This window comes from Lissotriton vulgaris, chromosome 1_2, assembly GCF_964263255.1.
Source record: "Lissotriton vulgaris chromosome 1_2, aLisVul1.2, whole genome shotgun sequence".
NCBI classification, from domain to species: Eukaryota; Metazoa; Chordata; class Amphibia; order Caudata; family Salamandridae; genus Lissotriton; species Lissotriton vulgaris.
The window spans coordinates 317,726,671-317,750,863 of record NC_141686.1 but is presented as its reverse complement, the minus strand read 5'-3'; the positions used below and the strand labels follow the sequence as shown (position 1 = coordinate 317,750,863).

The 24,193-nt window shown below is 47.8% G+C and overlaps 1 protein-coding gene across 6 annotated transcripts in view; it reads left to right on the top strand.

Annotated features, from left to right (window-relative positions):
* SLC43A3 (solute carrier family 43 member 3) overlaps positions 1 to 24,193 on the top strand; it is a 468,756-nt gene that overhangs the window by 137,485 nt on the left and 307,078 nt on the right. For all 6 annotated transcript variants that reach the window (XM_086953361.1, XM_086953355.1, XM_086953354.1 and 3 more), the window contains one exon: positions 16,962 to 17,043. The gene's annotated coding sequence lies outside the window, so the exon portion shown is untranslated. The remainder of the gene's footprint in view (positions 1 to 16,961; positions 17,044 to 24,193) is intronic.

Here is a 24,193-nt window from a genome sequence, read left to right as displayed (position 1 = left end):
AAGGAAGGAAGGAATCAGGTTAGGCTGTCCCTACTCTGTACTGGATGGTATCCCTACTTAACAAAGTCCCAACCTATCAAAGGTGTCAGCTGTGAATGACTTCCTAAGAAGTTCACCCACTCTTAGTCTTAGGTGAAAACCTATGATCTCCAGTCATGACCCCTCTCTGCCTACCCATCCGCTCTCTGAAAGGTCCCCAGGCATCTGCTCTCGCTCCACCCAGGGGTGCTGTCCCTAATACAAAATCATAATTACAGTTGAAACGCCCCTCAAAAGACGCCCCTCACGTGGTGTCGGTTCTGGCTTTTTCCATGATGATCTTCCTTTGGGCCTCGTGTTTAGCGTTGACCTTGCTTCCCAGGCTTCTTCTCCAGCTCGCTGATACCCCCTAAACATTCCTGAATCCTCCTCCATGTCTGTACCAGTCTCCTCGAACAGAGCTCTATTCATCAAACTTTTGATTGGAACCCCCCTCGCACCTGCAGACAGACATCCGCAACTTGGATCCCATTTCTCATAGACTTCTAACAGAAGTTTGCAACTTATTTCTCGACACAACTCGACATGTACCAGCACGTGCAAATTAGAAAAAACCTTTTTCTCTCTTCAGGCCTACAACCCTTCTCGCAGAGGTTCTATTCTCTTCAAATCCTTTCGAGAACTAAAATAACATGTTAACACCTTATTCTTTAATTATGAGAAACACTTCTATGGAATATAAATCTAAGGAATAAACAGAATTACTAAATAACAGTGCAATCCATGTCATGTATAAGTGTACATTTCCAATCTTCCTTGCCCTGGCCATGAGGCCTGTTCCCTTCTATGCTTTGCAGCATGACATTCCTCCTTTAGCAGCTACATAACATGGATCCTGATTAATCACGTCTAATATTTCTAAGCATTTCCACACATTTCTATTATAGCCCATACTCTATAGGGGCTTTCTATCTCTACTAAAACACTCTTGAATAAGTACGGATACATTTTCTCATTTCTCAAGTTACATTAGCTAACTTTACGCCATGGGCTTGTACATATGGCGTATACGTACGTTTCATTCAAATTGCGCTCTCTCAGTTCCCCCCTTTGATGACCTCTAGGGGTCATCACTAGTACATCAATTTGAATGTTTCATACAGAACTTGTTGCAAGGCTCCCTCGTTTCAGCATTTCTAAAGCCCTCAGACTCCTGTACTGATTGTCCTGCATTGCAGCTAATCTCCGTTCCTGTTCTCTCCTGGATCTCTCCAACCTATTTGATCTGTACCATTGGTACGACCTCACCAATCCCCACAATATGATCACACAGATCACTATTATGATGATAGGTTTCAGTATATACCATACAAAGCTCTTCCCTATGTTGGCAAACCAACCTCCAACTTCACCCATTCCATGACCCACTTTTTCCCAAACATTTACTTTAGTTAGGTCTTCGATCTCTTTGTGGATGTTAGTTATGTTCATAATGACTTTCTCAAGGGGTTTTGAGTTGTCTGGAATGTAAGTACAACATTCCTGGACTCTCAAAGCCTTACAGACTCCGCCTTCCTTGGCTAGCAGGACATCTAACGCAAGACGGTTCTGAAGCACCATGGCCCTTATCGACTGCATCTCTCCTTCCACCAGCATTAAGGATCTAGCAGTACTGGCAGACAATCTGTCTACGACTGTTGCCAGTCTCCTAATTTTGACATCATTGAGGATCAGTCCTAAAATAGGAAATGCAGCGCCAAATACATCTCCAACTATTTCCGCATCCCCTAGGTCTCTTCTTCCTCTTGTTGAGACCTTGCCCTCTATGATCTCTAAGTCTTGGGCATGGTATATTTTGGGGAAGACAATTGCCAAATAACATGATCCGTACCAGTTATCAGGTAGTCTCACGTAGGCATTTCTTCCACATACAAAATATACATTTGGAATCACTTGCATTCCTTTCAAGAAGTCCTTTGTGTAATACTCTAATCTAAACGCATGTTCACAACTGACCTCCCCTACGAATACGTTTTCGTAGTACGTTTGGCTTCTGTGAAGGCATAACTTCCCTTTCTGTGTTCGATCCAAAGCTATTGGACCACTACTACCCTTCCTTTTGTGTGCTTTCTCCTCCTCGGTCCAATCTGTCTTCCACTGTCCTGATTTTTTCAGAATCTTTTGCCTTCTGTAACGATCATCCACTTGCCCTATAAACTTCTTCTCGACTTCTGACACTTTGCAAGTCAGGTTATTTCTGCGGGCATGTGAAGTATCTAAAGTATCCCAAGGAATGAAAAACTTCGCCAATCTGTCTTCACTCTTATAGTAGTCCCATTTATTCATTTGTTTATAATTTGGGACTTCTGGTAACACTGAATCATAATTAGAAAAATAGTATTCAAAACTATCTCGTCCGTAAAATATGCTAAGCAATAAACTACATGTAATGCCATAAGTCAGTGGGAGGTGGTGGTATCTAATGCCTTCAACCACAGACGCAGGCAGTTGCATACACACATAACAGTCCTTGACCTCCATGGCATCAACATACTCATATAACAGTTTGGCATAAGCATTTGACCTATAGTCGCCCTGGGACTCATCCATATGTAACCTACGGGTTTCTGCTACTAATAACGCTTTCTCCTGTATTGTTTCCCCTTTCTTACCAGCAGCAGTGGGTTTTGGTGTCACTACAGATTTTTCGTCTGGTACCCTTGCCTCACTCTCGTGTCCCATCACATATGATACAGTAACTACTAAAGCTATAAGAAATATCACTCCCACTATTAGTGTGCCTATTATACATTTGGCTCTGCGGTTCGGATTACCGGCCACCATGTTCTTCAGACAGTATGATTCCTTTCTCCTTTTCAACACAAAGTTCTTTCTCTTTGAGTTCCTTTACAGTCTCTCTTGATCCTTCAGTCTTTAGAACCACACAATCGGAAGCTGGCAATCTCTTTTTGCAAAGTCTTTTTGAACTTTAACACAGACAACCCTAGCCCTTCTCCGTCAACTTAAAGGAAACCCCTAAGTTTTCTCTGCTTCCCTAGGCGCTAGGTTATCTTCTCACTCTCGTTTATTTACAAAGTCTTTAAGCATCTACAATGAGGCTTGAACCTGCGGCTTGGATAGCGTAGTTCAATATTTCCAAACGAAGAATGTGCTCTTCATGACTTGTTATCGTTGTTCCGAAGTCGGGGAATTGCAATTCGGTGAAGAACATGTGCTTTAACTTGCTTAGGTAGGGAGGGTTGGGGATTTTGAACGTTAGTGACCCTTCTGTTTCGACTCCAGGCACCAACAGCTGTACTTCTACTGTGATGATGGGTTCAGTGCTGGTCACTATCACCGCCCTTATTCTCCCTGTAGCTCGTTCCCAAGACATCTGTCGCCAGGTATGTCCACTCAGGAGTGGCGTATCTTCTGCTAGGCACACGTACTCTCCTTGACCTTCTTGGATCTGCCGCTTCTGAGCCCAGAGCGCCTTCGTCCAGGTCTGAGTCTTCGGATATTGGAGCAAGGGGTCTCTCTGGAGTTGACCTCAGGCTTGACCTTCTCTTTTGCGGCCAGCTGGCCTCTCCACGCCTTGCCCTCCTGCTCCTTGCCCTGCTGCTTTGCTCGGGCTCACTTTCAGCTTGGCCAGCGTCTGATTCATACTCCCAGCTACTTCCTCCTTCTGTAGCGTCGTCGGTTTCACTATTGTACTGACCGTCCTCGGCCTGGTCAGACACGCTCCCAGCTTCTTCTGGCACCTCTACAGCTTGGCTGGCCCCTCTATGGCTTCTCTGTCCACAGCTGGACTTACATCCGAGAGAGGAGCTGTTTCTTCCAGAGGTGCTGGAACTCTCCGCGTATGGGACGCGTGGATCCAGTTGGGCAGACCTCCCACTTTCACAGCAGTATTCGATGTTAGGATGATCTGGTAGGGCCCACGCCACCGGACATCTAGGCAGCTTCTTCTGACGTGCTTTTCGACCAGTACCCAGTCTCCAGGGCACAGGTCATGACACAAGTCCTGGCACGACGGGACCTCGGCAGCCTGCACCTGAAGGGACACAGAATGAATGGCATCAGACAGACCCTTACAATAGTCCAGGATCATATCATCTGTGATATTCAACAATGCTGCAGTTGGTACTGATGGCAATCTCATTGCCCTCCCCATTAACACCTCGTGTGGTGAGAGTCCCGTTCTTCTGTCTGGGGTACTACGGATGCTCATAAGAACTAGTGGCAGGGCATCAGGCCAACTCAGAGACGTTGATGAACACATTTTGGCAATTCGGGACTTTATGGTGCCATTTATCTGCTCCACAATTCCCGAAGCTTCTGGTCGATAGCTACAATGCAATTTCTGGTCTATGTTCAGGGCTGCACAAATCATCTTCACAAGTTCGCTGTTAAAATGTGTTCCCCTATCTGATTCCAAAGAGGCCGGTACCCCGAAGCGCGGGATGAGTTCCCTAAGCAATAACTTGGCTACTGTGAGGGTGTCACACCTGCGTGTAGGGTATGCCTCGACCCATCTGGAAAATATGCAAACAACCACCAGGACGTATCGAAGGCGGTTGCATCTTGGCATTTCAATGAAGTCCAGTTGCATCCGATTGAACGGACCCCCAGACCTCCCTATGTGACTCAATGCAACTGGTGTTCTTTTTCCTATGTTCAGCTGCTGACAGGTCACACAACGCTGGAACACTGCTTCTGCGGCTACTCTAAACTTGGGGTTGTACCACGTTTGTCTGAATACCCTCAACATAGCGTCTCTCCCTAGGTGTACTGGACCATGTATCTGCCTTGCCATTGGGCTCACCAACTCATTTGGCAACACTGCCCTTCCATCTGCTGAAACCCAAAAGTTCGTTTCGCCCATCACACATCCGGCAGTTTCCCATGTTCTTTTCTCAAAATCGGGTGCATTTTCTTGTATACATTTTAACTCGTCCCAAGTATCTACGGTTTCCAATATCATAGCTAATTCAGTCCTTACATTTATTCCACCCACTTCCACCTCCGTGAAGGAGTATCCTTGTTCGGCACAATAACGTGCAACTTCGTCAGCGTATCTATTGCCCTGTGACACAAAGTCTGTGTTTCTGGTATGTGCTGTACATTTCACAACGGCAATAGCTGCCGGACATTGCAAGGCTTCCAACAATAAGCGTACAAACTCCCCATTTCGAATGGGTGAACCTGAAGAGGTCATGTAACCCCTTTGAGACCACAATTGCCCGTAATCATGAACTACCCCGAAACCATATTGGCTATCGGTGTATATGGTGACTCGAATTTGGTTGCTTGCCAGGCAGGCACGCGTCAATGCAATAATTTCAGCTACCTGAGCGGAGTGTACTCCTTCCAAGCATGCGGCTTACACAACTCCAGTAATTGTACAAACAGCATAAGCTGCTCTCAACTGACCAACATCGTCTCTTACACATGAGCCATCAACAAAGAAAACTTCATCAGGGTCAGTCAGTGGCTCATCCACGATGTCGGGTCTCGGTTTGGTGCATAGTTCAGTCACATCAAGGCAATCGTGGTCTGTACATTCATCATCCTCAATGTCACTTGGGAGTGGCATCAATGTAGCAGGGTTCAAAACAGAGCATCTCTTGAGGGTCACGTTCTCTGCAGCAAGAATGACTTGCTCATAGCGCGTGAGCCTGCTATTGGTCAGATGCTGAGTTTTGGTCCTGGTCATCAACAGTTCAACAGAATGTGGCACATACACCTCTAACTGGTGTCCCATGACTATGTTTTCGCACCTTTCAATGCTGACACCCGTTGCAGCAACGGATTTGAGACATCCGGGCAACGCTGCGGCTACTGGGTCTAAGGTAGCCGAAAAATAGGCGACTGGTCTACGGGCATTCCCATGGATTTGGACCAGGACTGACAAAGCACAACCCTCTCTTTCACAACAGTAAAGCAAGAATGTTTTGTCGTAATCTGGCATTCCCAGAGCAGGAGCACGACACAGGTCCTCTCTCAGCTGCAGGAACGCCATCAAACAATCTTTGTCCCATGGCACCGGATCACTCACCTCCTTGTGCGTCAGTTTTTGCAAGGGTTTTGCTTTCAGTGAAAAGTTCGCTATCCACTGTCGGCAATAACCCACCATCCCTAGGAACATCCTGACCTCTCTCTGTGTTTTAGGTGCGTTCATTTTCATGATCGCCTCTATTCTGTCTGGTGACACCTTCCGTTTTCCTTTTTCAATTCTGTGCCCCAAATACTGCACTTCCGTCAGGCAGTACTGCAATTTGCTCGGAGACACCTTGTGCCCGTTTGCAGCTAGGTGATTTAGCAAAGCAATGGAGTCCTCCTTGCAAGCTTCTTCAGTTTCTGACGCAACAAGTAGGTCGTCTATGTACTGGACCAGAACCGAATTCTGGGGCAGTACCAGACTTTCAAGATTTTTCTTCAAAAGCTGGTTAAAAATCGATGGGCTCTCTGTATACCCCTGTGGGATACGACACCATGTTAATACGCGACCTTCCAGCTTAAAAGCGAAAAGAAAGTGGCTATCCTCGTCCAAAGGGATCGAAAAGAAAGCCTGGCAAAGGTCTATCACTGTGAACCATTCGGCTTGGAACGGTATCTGAAATAATATCACTGATGGATTCGGTACCACTGGACAACATGAGACAACTATGTTATTGATTTTTCGAAGGTCCTGCACTATTCTGAATTTCCCACTTGGTTTCTGCAAACCCATAATCGGGGAGTTACATGGACTACCCACGATTTCTTTCAGTATTCCCTGCTTAATCATGGACTCGATCACGGGTTTTATACCTGCAATCGTTTCTGGGGTCAATTTATATTGGGGTGTTCTTGGAAACTCAGCATTCGGTTTTACTATGATTTTCACTGGGTCCACTCCCTTGACTAGTCCAATCTCTTCCCCAGTGAAATCCCACACTTCTGGGGTCACGGTCTCCCTTAGATCCCAAGGGAGCTCATCCACTGTCAAAGTGGGATACAGCTCCACACACGTTCTTGAGTTTGCGACCTTAAAGTCAGCGTCATTATCATTAGTCAGTACCTCCACTCCCTGCGGTGTGCAGTATATTGTACAATTTAACTTGCACAATAAATCCCTTCCCAATAGACATACAGGACTAGAATCACAAACCACAAACTGATGCTCATCGCTGTATTTCCCTATTTTCACTAGCACTGGTTCGGTCAATGGGCTTGTTATTCTCCTGTTTGCGACCCCCACCACTTGAATCGTTTCTCCTGACATGGGCAGGCCTGGGACTACAGCTGATCTCAAAGTGGATCGAGTGGCCCCTGTGTCTACCAAGAAAGTCGTGGGACACCCTGCCACTTCGGCCTCCACGTATGGTCCCCTTTGGTCCACCTCTAAGACTGCCCCGAGGGTACAGTCTTCTCTCTCCACTCTCTGTCCCGTTAGGGGATCAACGTAGTAACACTCTTCTCCTCCTACGAAAAGAGGCATCTGTCTATAGGTCTTTCCCCCTGTCCCTATTCGGGGTGGTTGAGGGAACTGGGCTCGTGGAGCTGGGGTCCCCCCTTTGACCACCTTTCCTTGGTATGCTGTTGCCCCTTTTCCTGGAGTGTTTTGAACCTCTTCCTCCTCTATCTCTAGTTCTCCAATTTCAACGTTGTAGGGACACTCTCGTTTCCAATGTCCCACCTCGTTACATTGATGACACCAGGTCGTCTTTTTCAATGTCGCAATGTCTACCCTAGGTCTTGAGTTGGAGTTCTCCTCATTACCTTTGTTCTGGTTATTCTGTCTCCTGCGCACGGTCCCTGTTCCCTGTTGCTGTTGTCCACCCTTACCGGCTGACTGCATCTGTACCACCATCAGTTTTTCTTTTAGCTTTTTGGCTTTTGAATCTATCTCATCACTGCAGTACCTAGCATATCTCAGAATTTCGTCCAAAGGTTTATTTTGCCAACAAATCAAGTGTTGCTGAATCATTAAACAAATATCCGGTCTTAAGCCCAAAACAAATTTAGACACAAACTGCCCTATGTCTTTAGGATCCATTACGTCCAACCCGCTATATTGTTTAAACGCCTTCAGCAACCTCTCATAATATTCATGAACTGTCTCCTTGGGTTCCTGCCTAGTTCGATCTATTTTGACCCAATCTATGTCCTGCATTGGCACCTTTTCCTTCAGCCAAGTCATCACTCTCTCATATTTTGTCATTACTGTCTCGGACGGTCCATTAGTCCGTGCATCTCTCTCTGGTTCTGATGTGGGCCATTCAGCACTAACCTTACATGCTGACCACAAGTCTCCTGGTACCACAATGTCAAACAGGGTGTTCAGGTCAATCCAGAGTACTTTGGAGATTTTTACGAACCTCTCTACCTGCTTGTACCACTCTACTGGATTCTCCCTCAATTTAGGGAAGGAATTGGTAAAGGCAGCTAAGTCCCCCCTACTCCAGGGCACATGCACGTAGCTCCCGTTTGCAACCTCACGCAAAGGGTATGCCTCTATCTTCTGCAGCCCTCCCTCTGGGGACATCCCAAGTGTGCTTCTCCTGACGGTCCCTTTCTTGGACCATCTTTCTTCCCATTTATCCAGCGCTCTCCATGTCCTTATTCCAGTGATCAGTTCCCTTATGTGTGTTTTTAATCCTATTGTTCTTCTCTCATCCAGGTCCTGATCTGAATAATGTAGCCGGTGATTACCCTGTAATGCTTTGGTCCTTGACAAGTCTACCATGTATTTTCCTGCCAGTTCGGCTAATTTCTCATGTGCTGCTCTCGCTTTCCGAGTGATGTCCTTTGCCATGAACAGTACTTCATCCTGCTCGTACATGTCCATCCTCTCCAAAGGCAAAGTACCATCTACCATGTCATCCAGATCTGATTTTAAACTGGCGACATCAAGTCTCTTTGCTTTTATCTCGGCTCGCAACATGTCTTTCTTAGGGTGTTCATTGGTATCTCTCCCATCCCAGCTCCGAGTCCTACGCCTAGGCTCAGGGGTGTTCAGGAGAATCCTCCCTTGTTCCCATCTTTCTAAGTCCCATGCTCGGCCATCTTCCCTTGGAGGGTGGTGAAACACCGTCCTGTTTCCCCCAATTTCATTTTGTCCATTCTCTCTGTTTTCCCTAGCCCCATGATAGGATTCTCTGCTGTTCTCCACCCTGTCGCTATTCCCTCGTTGCCTAGTGTCACTCAGTACCTGGTAAGCTCCTTCTCGACTCCCCATGTCCCCGGTATTCCGTTCATGTTCTTGATTACAGGGGTCATGGCGAGACCTCTCGCAACTCTCGTTTTGTCCACTATTGCCAGACGCATAGTGGGTGCACTTAAAGCTGTTCCTGTACTCCTGCGTTCTCCTATCCCCTTCGCTGTGAACGGGGCGGGACACCCCTCCACACTCAGGGCTCCTGTTTTCCAATACTGGTCTACCTCCACTCCTGGTATGACGAGTATATCCTCTACTTTCCTGACCCTTCTCGTCCCACTCCGGACTGCTTTCGTCAGCCCCGCAGTGAGTCCGGATCCTGCTATCTTGGCTTTCCCTTCCAGCTTCCGCTGCTATCAGGTTCTTGTGAGCCTCTACTGTCGCATCCCATTCCTTCATGTACTCTCTTAACTCCTGGAAGGATTTCGGCTCTGATCCCCTCAGATCTACCGGCCATCTCGGGCCCCCCTGATCTCTTGTGGGATCTACTGCTGTATGTACTGGGGTGCTCCAGTCCCTTGGTCCTGGCAGCTGTCTTGGGGAATTGATTGTATCGTTCCTCCTCGCCATTTCTGCTCTCTCCCTGTCCAATCGTACCTGTTCCTCCCCTCTGGCTCTCTCTGGGTCATAAATCGATACTATAGGACCTATCGTAACAGGTACTTGCAGGGCGTCTGGTAGTGCATAGGAAGTGGCACACTCCGTTTCTGGCACCTTTTGTACCACAAACCTTCCGACTACCTTCTGCACTGGACTAGGTTGAGGCAATTCTTTACTTGCAGTGGGATCCCAATCCGTGCTAGGAAGCGATCTATACTCCCCTATGCCAGCCCCTCCTTCTCTGCTGGGCTCGGCATTTTCTGTCTCTCTATTGTACGGGGGTGGCCTATCTGTTAGCAACCTATTTATCAGGCTGTCCTCTGTCTCGCTCTCATCATCCTCCTCTAATGGGCTCCTGTTTCCCGCCACCTCTATCACTGGGTACAATTTGTTTACTTCAAGGTTATGCACTCTCCATCTTTTAGCATCCGCATCCCACTTGGCATCCTGCACTGCTCTTACCGATCGTTTCACCCTTTCTTGACGCCTGTTCTGGTTCCTATCGTGCGCCGCCCTAATCCATGCATTAAGGGCTTCAAACTGGGTCGGTCTAGGCAGAGGTCTCATTGAGGTCATAACTGCTTTTAACTGATGTAATATCTCTAATCTAAACGTCCCATACTTTGGAAACGTCAGTTCCTCATTCCCTTCTGTAATCTTACACCAATTTGAAATCCACAATATAGTATGCAACCCAACATTCGTCGCCATATAATTAGCCGGCGTACCCTCCGGCGGGGCCTCTTCCCCATCATAAGATCTCCGCCTCTCTCTCTTAAACGTCGCTCTTAACCATTTAAAACACTTCATGATCAAATGTACAATTTCCTGCTTCGCTATTCTGTTTACTTCCTGGTGACAATCCGCCAATCCTAGCGCGGCTTTGCTAGCTGGCCTATCACAGCGTGGTCTCACCCTACCGGCCAATCCCAGCGCGGCACTTTCTGACGTCACTCGTCTCCCCTTTGCAGCAGTTCCCCTCCTTTCTCAGCTCGTCTCTCGGTCACGCATGCCTCCCATTCATACACTGAAAGGTGATTACTTCCGACCAAGCGATCACTTCTCTTGCCTGTGCGTCCACAGTTTATCTGTACTTGTCACCACAACTGACGAAATGCCTTTCCAGGCAATCGTCTCTCTGATAGGTTGCTTACACACAGTAACTTCCGACCAGCGTCCGTTACTCACACACTCACTCTTACGTTCCCCCTATCACGGTCCTGCGGGCGATCAATGGTACCTCATGACCCCCTTCACACTGGTTGACAATTACTCTGGATGTCCGATACACCCGAACCACTTAAGCTCTCTTCTGAACTTAAGATTTGCACCGGTTGCGCGCGCTCACAGTCACTCTACAGGCATTCAACTCCGCAAGACATTACGACATAGATAAAACACAAAAACACCGCAATCTAACACGCATGACCCTTTATACTCACTCTCGACCGATACTGCTGCTTTTCTTTCTCACGCCGTCAGCACCCTCTTCGGCGGGCGATTCTTCTGATCATCGATCTCTAGGGGCCTTGGGGTAATCTAACCTGGCCTAGATCACCTTCCTCAAGAAGGCAACCATCCTCTATAGCTACCAACTGGGAGGGCGGGATTTTTGATCTCTAGTTTACCACTCTTGATCTAAACCCCGTTCAGGTCGACTGAATCTTTATTGCCTGTCATTGAGGAAAGAAAGTGCATCCAATACCAGGTTAGTTTGACTAATAATGGGCTCGACTCTGAAAAACCACATACTACTTCTAAGTTTCAAAGGTTTATTATAGAGTCACGGATAACTGCAAATACAGGCATCTCAAAACGAGATTCAAAAGATATAGAGGCACTAATACAAACATATGTTCTCTAAAAATTCTTAGGCGACCAAAGAATATCACTATAATTAATTCCAAAATCATCAGGGTTGCAAGAATAGACACAAATTGGAATCTATCCGTCATTTACAAAGGAAGGAAGGAATCAGGTTAGGCTGTCCCTACTCTGTACTGGATGGTATCCCTACTTAACAAAGTCCCAACCTATCAAAGGTGTCAGCTGTGAATGACTTCCTAAGAAGTTCACCCACTCTTAGTCTTAGGTGAAAACCTATGATCTCCAGTCATGACCCCTCTCTGCCTACCCATCCGCTCTCTGAAAGGTCCCCAGGCATCTGCTCTCGCTCCACCCAGGGGTGCTGTCCCTAATACAAAATCATAATTACAGTTGAAACGCCCCTCAAAAGACGCCCCTCACGTGGTGTCGGTTCTGGCTTTTTCCATGATGATCTTCCTTTGGGCCTCGTGTTTAGCGTTGACCTTGCTTCCCAGGCTTCTTCTCCAGCTCGCTGATACCCCCTAAACATTCCTGAATCCTCCTCCATGTCTGTACCAGTCTCCTCGAACAGAGCTCTATTCATCAAACTTTTGATTGGAACCCCCCTCGCACCTGCAGACAGACATCCGCAACTTGGATCCCATTTCTCATAGACTTCTAACAGAAGTTTGCAACTTATTTCTCGACACAACTCGACATGTACCAGCACGTGCAAATTAGAAAAAACCTTTTTCTCTCTTCAGGCCTACAACCCTTCTCGCAGAGGTTCTATTCTCTTCAAATCCTTTCGAGAACTAAAATAACATGTTAACACCTTATTCTTTAATTATGAGAAACACTTCTATGGAATATAAATCTAAGGAATAAACAGAATTACTAAATAACAGTGCAATCCATGTCATGTATAAGTGTACATTTCCAATCTTCCTTGCCCTGGCCATGAGGCCTGTTCCCTTCTATGCTTTGCAGCATGACATTCCTCCTTTAGCAGCTACATAACATGGATCCTGATTAATCACGTCTAATATTTCTAAGCATTTCCACACATTTCTATTATAGCCCATACTCTATAGGGGCTTTCTATCTCTACTAAAACACTCTTGAATAAGTACGGATACATTTTCTCATTTCTCAAGTTACATTAGCTAACTTTACGCCATGGGCTTGTACATATGGCGTATACGTACGTTTCATTCAAATTGCGCTCTCTCACCTGCATGTTGTTGTTTTCAGTTAGGTGTAATGTGTGTGGGTGCTTAACACCAGACCCAACACGCATTCAAGTTCAACTGTATGTTTAGCAGTAAAATATTCAAAACAAATATTGCAAGTTCATGTAAAAATAAGTCCTATATAGGCCAGTACCCTAAAGAAACGAGGTTCCCCTGAACGGTCTTTGGATGGGACAACACAGCAGCGATGCTACCACTCAAACGGCTTTTTGTGTTCGCTGTACACAGGAGCTCGGCTGAGCAGGGCTGGTTTGAGTTTGGTAGACAGTTTGTCTGGCGGGATGGCAGGGGACATGAGGGCCGCCATCTTGAGGGTACTCCGCCCGCCAAATTTAGAGATGACTTTTGGCCCAGCAGTAATCTGTACACAGTGCTTTAAATGGGCCGGGACTGTCCGGTACGGAGTACCGGCACTTTTTTATTTTGAGAGGGAGAGCACCGGCACTTCACAAGAGAAATGCTACACTTTTAATTGGAGAGTACCAGCACTTCTCAGAAACTAGCAGGCACCCTGCTACAGGTACCCGCCCTTCTATTTTTTCTATTTTTTTAATTTCAAGCACTGTCTGTACACGGAAAGAGGCCGCTGTCAGGGCGCTACCTTTCAATGTTCTGAACATTTGGTGTACTCTGCTGTGTGTCCTAAATTATTCAATGTTGTGTTGTTTTTCTCAAACAAGCCTCCTAAGCAGGGGTTTGTTTTTGGAAACCACACCCCTAATGACGGCCCTCCCTGAGGGTTTTCTTCCAGGGTGCAGTGTTCATTGTGTTTTTTCCTGTCCCTTGCAGCTGTGAGTACAGGATAAAAAGGCATTACACTGCCCACTGCCCACCCTAAAGAGGGGGGATTGTCCTCAGGGCCGGACTGACTACCGGGTGTTTTGGAATCCTCCCGAGCTGGGGGCTGATTTCACTGCGGTGGGGGCTGATTTCGTTCATGGAGACCTGCGTGTACTGCGAAATAATTAAAGCAAAACGAATTTCCTTCAGTACACGCAGGTCCCCATCAACGAAATCAGCCCCCAGCTCAGCAACATTCCAAAACGTCCGGTCGCCAGTCCGGCCCTGATTGTCCGTCCTCCAATGGCATCCGCTCCGCAGGAGTGGGGAGGAAGTGTTCGGTGGATGGAGCCAAATGGGGCTCCGTCGACGAAATGACAAAGGTTAAAGCTGTGGCCGAAGTTCTTAATAAATATATATATATATATATACACACACAAAGATTTAACAAATGCGTCGTGTATATATATCTATATATATATAGATATATATATACGAACGCAATTGTTAAATCTTTGTTTTTAAGACATTATTTTGAAGTAAATGTCTGCCAATTAAATGCTAAATACTTTGGCAGCTCGCAGGGCACTCAATGTTTCGCACTAAATGTTTTGTGAACTGGATGATTTTTAGAGCTCCCAGAAGCGGCATGCTTTCTTCCCACCTGGGCATGCTGCCATGTTTGTGGGTCTTGGGCAGTGCCAGGGGGCCTGGTGCATGAAAAAGTGCTTAGGACTGGAGGAGATGAAAGGAAAGTGACCCGGAGTCTATTCAGTACTTTCGTGCCTGGGAATTGAAGTGCACTGCCCCTAAGACTGTGGGTCAAGGTCCCCCCTAAGGCTGTGCATCAAGGTCGCCCCTAAGGCTGTGGGTGACGGTCACCCTAAGGCTGTGGGTCAAGGTCCCCCCTAAGGCTATGGGTCAAGGTCACCCCTAAGGCTGTGGGTCAAGCTCGCCCCTAAGGCTGTGGGTCAAGGTCCCCCCTAAGGCTGTGCATCAAGGTCGCCCCTAAGGCTGTGGGTGACGGTCACCCTAAGGCTGTGGGTCAAGGTCACCCCTAAGGCTGTGGGTCAAGGTCACCCCGAAGGCTGTGTATCAAGGTTGCCCCTAAGGCTGTGGGTGACGGTCACCCTAAGGCTGTGGGTCAAGGTCACCCCTAAGGCTGTGGGTGACGGTCACCCTAAGGCTGTGGGTCAAGGTCGCCCCTAAGGCTGTGGGTCAAGGTCGCCCCTAAGGCTGTGGGTCAAGGTTCCCTTGTTCACTGCCAGGCCCTTCTGTAGTGATGCTCTTTGACCCTATGCCATCACATTCAGACCGGGTGAGGGCACGCTGTTCTTGCCAAAGCGACATGGCGTAATGATAGGGTGATGTCAATCTTCTCCTTGTCCTTGGATCTAGGTTCGACAGAACATAGAACCTGGAATGTGGTTCATGTCTCATGTCTCAGTTACTTCTGGGCGGCTGATGGGTGAGGTGGTAAGAAATAAACCTCTATGCTGACTTTTACCTTCGTGTCCCTCGTAATTAAGAACATTACAGATAGTTCCAGGCACCAGGCCCAGTAAGATGCCTTTAGGCACACATGGCGCAGACTGCCGCTGTGACTGAGGGTGTCCTGTCACGAACAGGTGATGCTAGAAGGCTTCCCCTGGAGACAGGAGTTTAAATACTCAATATATGTTTTGTTGGGAGTCCCCTGGTGAAGTCCTAAGGTAAGTACTAAGGAAGGCTCTGGCTGCTGCTTATGAGACCCAGAGAGCGAGGCCTGCCTGCTGTTTGTAAGGTGGCAGCTAGACGTCTACTGAGCCCAGGTGGAGTACAGAGACCCCTGTTTTAGGATAAAGAAAGCGCCTTCTCACTGTCTAGAGTTGGGGGAGTGTGCAACCTTTGCAGCCTCTTCCACAGCCCCCCAACCTGACAGGTATGCCACTCAGATTCATATCCAAATGCTAGAGGGAGACCCAAGACCCTGTTTAGTTCTTAAGTGCTTAATTTGAGCTGGTGGTTTCCGGTGCTTGACATCGGCAGTTTATTGTCAATGCTGGCTCTTCTGACAGCCGGCCACATGGTGGTGCTGTCTGTCTAATTTTGTGAGGAGCACAATAACAGTTGTTTAATGATTAAATACACATTGAAATCATGAATACCTGCCACCAAAAGCTATGCAAATAGCCTGGGCGGCAGGCAGTAGTCATTTGATCTGTATCTATAACGTCTGAACTGTCACTCTTGTATGAGTGTGATGGTTAACGGTGATGGTACTGTCATTGGGAGCGATGGTGGGGAAATGGCTGGTGCAAGCTGCTGTATCCTCCTGACAAGGGCTCTGGCGCTTATTGTTTTTACAAATGAAACACCAGACTCTGGGTGCGGCGGCTAAAGTGACATACATTTAAAACCTGCCCCAGGGCCTGAGATCTCATGGGGCCCACCTAACTGGTGCCCTGCCCTACGAGACGTATGAACGTGAAATAAAATGTACAATGAATTTATCCAGTGGCGGCTCATCCACTAGGGTGGAGGAGCGTCGACCCACTGCTCTTTGAGCAGTGCAAAAAAAATGAAATGATAATAACAAGACGTTATCATAATTTTATTGTCCACTGCCCACTCGGAGCCAGGTTAGGATGGGCTAGGGCTGGCCAGAGCAAGGGGAGGACTGTGGTGCACTCTTAAGTGCGTATGACGGTTTTGCCGGCAATCTTCGGTCGGCCAAACCATCATGCACACTTTGCATGTTCTCCCCCCCGGCTGTAATGCACAGCAGAACATGTGCATGCGTATACTCCCTGTCTGACGGCACTCAAACCAATCACAACGCTGCTGTAATGCATGGCATGATTGGCTGGGAGCAGGGGCGGCTCTAGGCTCATGGTGGCCCTGGGCGGAGAGCGTAGGTAGGGGGCCCCGGAAGAGGGGGTCTAGGCGGGGCAGAGCGCGTAGGCCAGTAAAGAGGGGGGATCAGGGTGTTTGCAAGTGGAACAGAGCCGGAGGCCGCCAAATCCCTGCCAGAGGCTGCCAGGCAAATATGTATCCATCCTCAGAGGATTATTATATTAAGGATATATATTGGCGTGGTGGCCCCTGGGGTTGGTGGCCCTGTGCAGGTGCACAACTTGCACATGCCTAAGGCCGCCCCTTCTGGGAGAGTCTGGGAGCTGGGTGCTTCCGTTCCATGCTGTCAGTGCGCTGCCAGAGAAGAAGACGGAGGAGAGGCAGCGGCATTCACTAGTAAGTTTATTTTATTTTATTTTTCACCACCCCTGTTCTGAGGCAGCCACCACTGAATGTAGCGAGGATATTTTTACATATTTAACAGTTGGTCTCACTTCCTGTTTCAGACACAGACCCCCGGAAGCAAGTGAAGCGACCTCCACGTGGGGCACACTCCTGCTGCCGCTGATGGACAAAGAAAAGAGAGAGGTGAGCCGCCATTGGTTGGTTGTTGATTGGGGATTAACAGTGCACACTATCTAACACTTCCCAGGATTCCCTGCACGACACCCCCAGCGTGCCCTCCAGCGCTGTGTTCTGCCATGTTCATCAGCACCACCCGCCCTACCCAGAAGTAAAGCACTCTCGTCACACTGCGCACGCTCAGAGACAGCAAACGCCCCATGCCCCACACTGGCACCCCGCTTTCTTGATTCTACTTAGCATTAACCCCTTCACTGCGGCGGCTATTCCGCCGCAGTGCTAAGGGGGAGGGGCGGCAGCGCGGCGGGCGCATGCTGGTGACGGAACCGCTCCGTCACCAGCTGCGGTTGCGCTATGCTCATGACGGAGCGGTTCCATCACGGCCCCGCCCACACAATAGAATATCCAGCGCAGGCGCGGAATCCGCAGGCATGCCGAGCGGGCCGTGACGGAACCGCTCCGTCATCAGCACAGCGCGACCACGGCTGATGACGGAGTGGTTCCGTCACCAGCAGGGGAGGGGTTAAGTGCAGTTGGCTTGTATGTGGATGGTACTCTCACCAATGAAACATGTGTGAGCTTACGCAACAGACGTTTTCAATTCTATCAATGACGTGGAGGCGAGGATTACAGTCTTTTCTGTATTTAACGAAAGCAGCACTCTTCATAAAACATCATACATCCTAATGCAAATGTGTTTTCATCAACAAGCTGCAAATCCCACAAAACAAAATATTCAAGCAGGAGTCAAACATTGTAATATCCTCCTTCTCAGCCACCAGTTTACCTTTATTCTTTTTTATGAAAAAGCCCTTAAAATTCTGCTTGGTACATCTCTTCATTCTTAGGACTTGATTTATATTATTACAGAGAGCCCATTGTTCCATCAGGGGATAGTAAATGACTGTGTGTTCTTGGTGGAGGGACCACATGCTGGGTGTACTTCCTACTAATCCGTAGGATCTGCACGTTTGTTGCACAACATAAACTACGGGCTTGGTGCCAAGACTGATTCCGGACCCCCCCCCCCGCAGGATATGTGGCCTAGAGACCAGCTAGCTCACAGTTCCACCATAAGCCCCTCTAACCTACCAGAGAGCGAATGGTTTCCGTAAACCACTGAGCATGACAACCTTGACCCCTCCGGGATTGTGGAAGCAGTACAGAACATTTCATTCCGTCACTCGTGCTCACTTATTATCAGAGAGGTGTACAGAGAATACGAAGTGGGACGTTTTCAATATATTTATCGAGCCAACATTATTCTTGTATAGAATACATGTGCTGCAATGATTAATAGACCGAAGCAGATGAAAGTGATTACAGGCACCAAAAGCGTAAATAGTAGATATAGTTTCACCATGGTGCTATGACAGTGTATATCTGCAGGCATGGGAAACAGCGTTTACAATGCTGTCATTACATCACAGTACTATTACAGTGCGGTCATTACAACTGCGTTGTTATTATGTGATGCATTTACATCTCAAGTCATTATGACGACGTGCTGTAGGGGGTGCTGAGGTATTGGAAATGATCCAACCCCATTACCTGTTGGGAGAGAATGAAGAACCGTCTTGGTCACAATCTGGAGCCCCCCTCACGGGGATGTCAGACCGCTGAGTGGTGAAGTCTCAGAATGCAGGAACCCTCGCTGTCAGCGGAAGTGTCTCCTCCGCTAATCTATTGGGACGCTCATTATTTATAATAGAAGGCAGCCTTGCGATGTACGTATAGATTAGCGATGTATTGGACATGTAGATACCCCTGTCACCCCGTGGATGAAGATAGAGATAACAATTGCACATAGTGTGAAATGCGCCCCTGTACATGATGTTCAGGGCGTCGTGATAATGTTGTGTAAAGCCAGATGTTTAAACAAGGTTAGATTCAGGGAAACTATTCCAACGTTGTCGCACACGCAAATATGTGCAAGAGGTTGCGGCTGAAAAATAGAACAAAGTAAGAAATAAACTGCGTAGCCACATGGGCCTCACACGGGAATGTAACGCTGCCAAATGTATGAATGACCATCCCGGCGGTTCCTGTCAATGCATGCCGCTGTTTATTGCAGGGTTGCGTCAAGATGACACAACCCTGCCCAAAGAGTTTTCTTTGTTTTGAAAAAGAACATCCTAAAGTAGGAGTCCTCTCCCACGGCACGGGGAGCATTATTCATATTATACTGCCACGGTATGCCAGACTGTGACGGGCACTGAAAGGACGGCTATGTCTTCCCATCCTGATTGGTGGACTTGCAGCCATTTCTTTGGCGGCCCGACAGAGTAAGGGCCTTTGGAGAGGTTTGCTGTGGAGGTGATGGAGTAGCCAAATCTATGGTCCGCCTCCAATTAAATTAAGTGGGCGGACCATTATGTTGGAAGTGTGTATACTCGGTCGCCATTGCGATGGAGTCGACGCACCGCCCACATATAAACTGGCCCCTTAACGGTGTTTATGTTCATTGGCTGAAACAGCAATAAAAACAGTACAAGTCCATCCTGGAAACATTCTCAGCATAGATCTAAGAAAGACTTAGTTGTAATTTGTAATATATCATTGTTTTTTGAGAGCCTGGACAATGACAACATTTACTTAATGTCAAGTGTAGGAATCCCGTTGCTCAGTGGGGCAAATTTCTCACCACCTTGCAAAACCAGCTCCTAATGAGGCAAATATTCTTTCTCTCAAACAGTCTGGTCTTCCTATTAGTAGCAAAGAACCAAGATGAATGGCTACTTCGGTGATTGTGGGCAAAGAGTTAGCAGTACCCAGTGGCTGCCGACACAATGAAGAGGTGGTGAGGCGGGGGTCGGGAGTGCAGGGGTGTGCGGTAGGAGAATAATATAATAAAGGTTTTATAAAACCAACTCACATGGAGCTGCCGGCCTCCGCCGGCATCACGCTTCGGTCTTACTAGTCCCCGCAGGCACTGGGGAAGCATTATACTCCCCGTGCTATCGCCGCCCTGCTCTCATGCTATGAGATCAGTGCGGGGATTAGTCTGATCGGGCTGAAAAGATGCTCCGCTTAGACCAGGGAGTCTGTGCTGTTTTTCCAGCTCGCATGTGTAATTGGCCGGCCTGAGATGGCTGGTCAAACACACATGCGCTCTTAAAAGTGCGCATAGCCCTTCTGCTCCCCCTCACGTGCCTCGACCCCATCCCTCTGTGCACATGCGAGCTCAGAGCCGGCAAATGAAAAATAAAACGATTATAGGGCACAAACAGAGGAGTAGCAGTTTAGCTACTGCCGTTTTGCGCTTTGAGCCCTGTGACTGCAGAGGCAGCTCGGTTAGGTATGGGTATGGCATGCGGCCCAGGGGAGCCCCCCCTCTCTCCACATCTGGCCTGTGCCCCCATTCCTCAGGTGTGGTGCAAGTGACCCTTGTGACTCTGAGACTGCGACTGTACGCGTACGGCACCATCAAGACAAATAAGACACAATTCAACCTTAAAATCCCCTAAAATAAAAAACCAGGACCTGGTCTGCAGAAAATAAGGAGGCCCTGATAGCAGCAGGATTGTCTCTCTTTCCATCTCCGTGGAGAGTGTAATTCTCCTTTTGTTTCCACATGAAATGAAATGAAATGAAATGAAAACAATATTTAATAAAGCGCACTGCTGCCAAGCGGCTTCCTGGCGCTGGGGGACCTGGGTCAGAACTCACGGAGGGGGACACAGGCGACCTAAGAAGGGAAAGCCAAAGAAAAAAGAAAAGTTTTTAAGGCTTTACGGAAATGGCTGAAAATAGGAATGGAGCGAAGATGAAGTGGGAGACTATTCCAGAACTGGGGGGCCAGGACGGAAAGACGAGTGCCCCCGGATCTGGATTTGCGGAAGCGGGGAATGTGAAGAAGGGAGAGAGAGGAAGAGCGGAGAGTGCGACTGGGAACATAGGAAGAAATGAGGGAAGTGATGTAGGCAGGGGCAGAGCGGGAGTGGGCGCGAAAGGCAAAGCAAGCAAGTTTGAAAAGGGATCTGAAGCGGATGGGGAGCCAGTGAAGGGATTTCAGAGCCGGGGTAATGTGAGAGGATTTGGGGAGGGAGAGAATGAGACGGGCAGCCTGGTTTTGAATGGCCTGTAAACGTCGGGATTCGTGGGAGGGGATACCCACGTACAGGCCATTGCCATAGTCGAGGCGTGAGATGACTAAAGCCAAGACTATGGTTTTAAGCGCGTCGATGGTGAAAAAGCGAGATATTTTCCGAATAAGACGGAGGGAGAGTAAACATGAAGACACAACAGAGCTGATCTGGCTGTGCATGGTTAAGTCAGAGCTGACTTTAATGACAAGGGTGCGAACAGAGGGAGAAGGCGTGGGGGGGGGGGCCAAAGGAGGGGGGCCAATGTGCAGGGGACCAAGGGTTAGAAGGACCACCCGTGAGGACAAGTTCCATCTTATCGGGGTTGAGCTTAAGATGGTTGGCGCTCATCCACTTTGAGATAAAGATAAGGGTGGAACTGAACTTGGGAATAGAATCAGGAGAGGAAGATAGATCCACATAACTTGAATCTCAACCTAGCAAATTGCAAGTAGCCCAGTACAAAAACTGTGCTTAATCATGTGTAGCAGCTAAATTAACAACATTCTCAGATACTTTGATAAAGCAATTTTACATGCTGAAAAGCATTTAACCAATTCACAAGCGAGAACTTTATCAATGAAAACATTAGGCAATGAGAGAGGTGATGATTTTGGGTCCCCCCTAACCTAGGGGGAGCACCAAGCAGATCCCTTGAACACAAAGAGCATAAACAAAAAGCACATCTTATTGAGCGATTCGGTGGTGGACCTATCCTCCTAGGACCAACCCAAGCACAGTTATTGGAAAAATACAATCCCAACCAAAGGCCCTGCAAAGCATTATGGGATGAGATTAGCAGTGAGCAGTGAATATTAAAGTATCCAATATCAACATAATTCTACAAAGAGCTGCAGTTCCACTAGTCGTTACTAGGTGTCCCTCACGAGTCAAATGCAAAAGCATTGAAACATCAAGCATTTGCATTTGACTCGTGAGAGACACCTAGTAACGATGAGTTGAACTGCGGCTCTTTGTAGAATTATTTAGATATTGGATACTATAATATTCACTGCCCACTGCTAATCTCATCCCATAATGCTTTGCAGGGCCTTTGGTTGGGATTGTTTTTTTGCCAATAACTGTGCTTGGGGTGGTCCTAAGAGGATGGGACCACCACCGAATCGTTCATCATGATGTGCTCTTTGAGTTCAAGGCATCTGCTTGGTCCTCCCCCTAGGTTAAGGGGGACCCCAAAATCACCACCTCTCTCACTGCTTGCTAATTTTTCAGTTTCACTGTTGTGAAAGTACTACATGCTCTTTAGCATATAAAGATAGTGATACTTATTTTATAATAAATTACACTGTGCAAGATGCCATTTGCAATTATTTCACAATGCAGACCAGTATACAGTGCTATCAGCTATACTATGCAGTACTACGTCACAAGGTGTCTAAGTGCTTTTTTTGGCGAGTAGCACGCTACTCCGGGACCCATAGAGGATTAGTGTTGAATAAGTATAGTGAAACATGCAAGTACATTTTGAGTGTATGTATGGTTTCCTCTGTTTCAAGCATTGAATGCTTTATCAAAGGCGCTTGAGTTTCAATCGAACAAATTTGTCATTCAAAGCGCCCTGCTGGGCTCTCCGGCGCGCGCACTGCTGCCAAAGAATCGCGGTTTGAGAACTTGACTCAACAGGAGAAGAATTGCACAGTGATGCTAATCAACCTCTTTACAGCTAATCAGAGACTGTCACTGACTCCAAATTGCACATTTATTCCCATCGTGGAAAAACTTCAGGAATTCCCAGCGAGTGCCTCTTCTTTGGTTGCAGACGTTCCATCCATGAAGGCGCCTTTTCTTCCCTCTACAAGGGTCACCTGTGGTGGGGGGGCTCATGCTGCAGAATCTTTAGGGTCACAAAACCTCCACCAGCCGCCTTGAACTCTCCCCCAGGCGACAACTGACCTGTGAGTGACAGCAGAGGTGTATAGAGGGGGACCCCGATAGGGCACTGGCTGCGATGCATCCCGTGCCAGTGGGCGTGCACCGGATGTAAGAACCCCAGCATTTATTGAAACCACCTCTTCCCCGAAGAGTAAACAAGAAAAATGAAGGAAACAAAACAAAAGAAAACAACAAAATGCAAAAGCTTTTCAATGAAGATAAACTACAGGCAAATACGTTTTTCAAATGTTCACAGAAGCGAAAGGAGCCCCTGTCGGCCCCCAGGGCCAAAGAGGAGGATCTCATTGGCCAGTGTGTCCGTCAATCACATCAAGCGAAGCGCTCCATTGGCTCCGCGACGGCCTCTCCAGAACATTCCTGGGCAAACTTCCACCCGCCTGAAAGGTGGACTCGTCCTGCCCCACATGTGCTGCCTCACCACCGCCATTGGATACCTCACCACTGACGCGATCCAGCCCGGGGAGTCACCAGATGACCTGACAGCAAAGAACAAACTGCTGGGAATCACCAGAAGTCACTGGCAACTGGACGCACACCAAGGGTCTGAGTGTCAACGCGGCATGAATGCACCCCCAGTATGCTCACTCAATGGTCCATCTCAGGCCCCTGAAATTGGGGTGCAAATTTGGATGCCGCGGGAAGACATGCTCCCACCCTACACAGGTGCCCCCAGATTTTTTACTAATGAAGCAAAAAAGAAAAGGGGGAACGCCAAGACGGTATCTCAAGATCACTACAAATCCCGGGGATTTTGTAGATGTAACATTTTGAGACTTTTAGCCACACAGGAAGAGCTGGTCATCTCTCCTCCACGAGCAGCGAGGCCGCTGAATGTAAACCGGGGGTGCCCGCGAGGCGACGTTGGTAACCTGGTATTCAGTCGCAACTGCAGAGCTGGTTCTCTCCAAACGTAGAACTTTTGACAAATGGGGAATAACCACACCAGACTTGCCTGAGGAGAAATAAACCATTATATTATTAGCCGAGAACCATGAACAAAAAGTATTGGAGCAAGATAATCATGAGGCCAAGCAGAACTTGGGGAGAACTTCCACCTTGCAGAAAAGAGCTTTAGGCGCTTGTGGAGCAAAAAAGCCTTCTTCAGACTCCAAAAATCAAACTAGTTCTCAAGGCCGCCACTGCTGGTTTGCCAACCC